Here is a 1,242-nt window from a genome sequence, read left to right on the forward strand (position 1 = left end):
GAATATAGTATTGTCATCAGTAATGACATAAGTATACCAAGTTTGCAGTCGATACCACATTGGGAAGTTGGTTACAATTGAGTTACAAGATTTGAGGATACAACAGAGTCGAGAATACAACAACGACAACAACAACAACGATAACAACAACAACGATAACAACAACGACAACAACGATAACAACAACGATAACAACGATAACAACAACGATAACGATACCAACAACGATAACTACAACGATAATAACGATAACGACAACGATAACAACAACAACGATAACGACAACAACAACGATAACAACAACGATAACAACAACAACGATAACAACAACAACGATAACAACAACGATAACAACAACAACAACGTGTACAAAGAGCTACACAGCAGCTCAGTGGGGGCCTTCCGCCTGGTAACACAAAAACAAAATGTTCGCGTGACCTGGGCCCACCCCTGCACAAGCAGCTCCCACATCGTCTTGTCCCCCATCTCCTCGTCTTGTCCCCCACCACCTCGTCTTGTCCCCCACCACCTCGTCTTGTCCCCCACCACCTCGTCTTGTCCCCCACCACCTCGTCTTGTCCCCCATCTCGTCTTGTCTCCCATCTCCTCGTCTTGTCCCCCACCACCTCGTCTTGTCCCCCACCTCCTCGTCTTGTCCCCCACCTCGTCTTGTCCCCCATCTCCTCGTCTTGTCCCCCATCTCGTCTTGTCCCTCATCTCCTCGTCTTGTCCCCCACCACCTCGTCTTGTCCCCCATCTCCTCGTCTTGTCCCCCACCTCGTCTTGTCCCCCACCACCTCGTCTTGTCCCCCACCACCTCGTCTTGTCCCCCACCACCTCGTCTTGTCCCCCACCACCTCGTCTTGTCCCCCACCACCTCGTCTTGTCCCCCATCTCATCGTCTTGTCCCCCACCACCTCGTCTTGTCCCCCACCACCTCGTCTTGTCCCCCATCTCATCGTCTTGTCCCCCACCTCCTCGTCTTGTCCCCCACCTCCTCGTCTTGTCCCCCACCTCCTCGTCTTGTCCCCCATCTCGTCTTGTCCCCCATCTCCTCGTCTTGTCCCCCCCCCACCTCGTCTTGTCCCCCCCCACCTCGTCTTGTCCCCCACCACCTCGTCTTGCCCCCCACCTCGTCTTGTCCCCCCCCACCTCGTCTTGTCCCCCCCACCACCTCGTCTTGTCCCCCCCACCACCTCGTCTTGTCCCCCCCCCACCTCGTCTTGTCCCCCCCCCACCTCG

This window comes from Petromyzon marinus, chromosome 66, assembly GCF_048934315.1.
Source record: "Petromyzon marinus isolate PM22_M1 ecotype Great Lakes invasive population chromosome 66, UKy_Petmar_22M1.pri1.0, whole genome shotgun sequence".
Classification (NCBI taxonomy): Eukaryota; Metazoa; Chordata; class Hyperoartia; order Petromyzontiformes; family Petromyzontidae; genus Petromyzon; species Petromyzon marinus.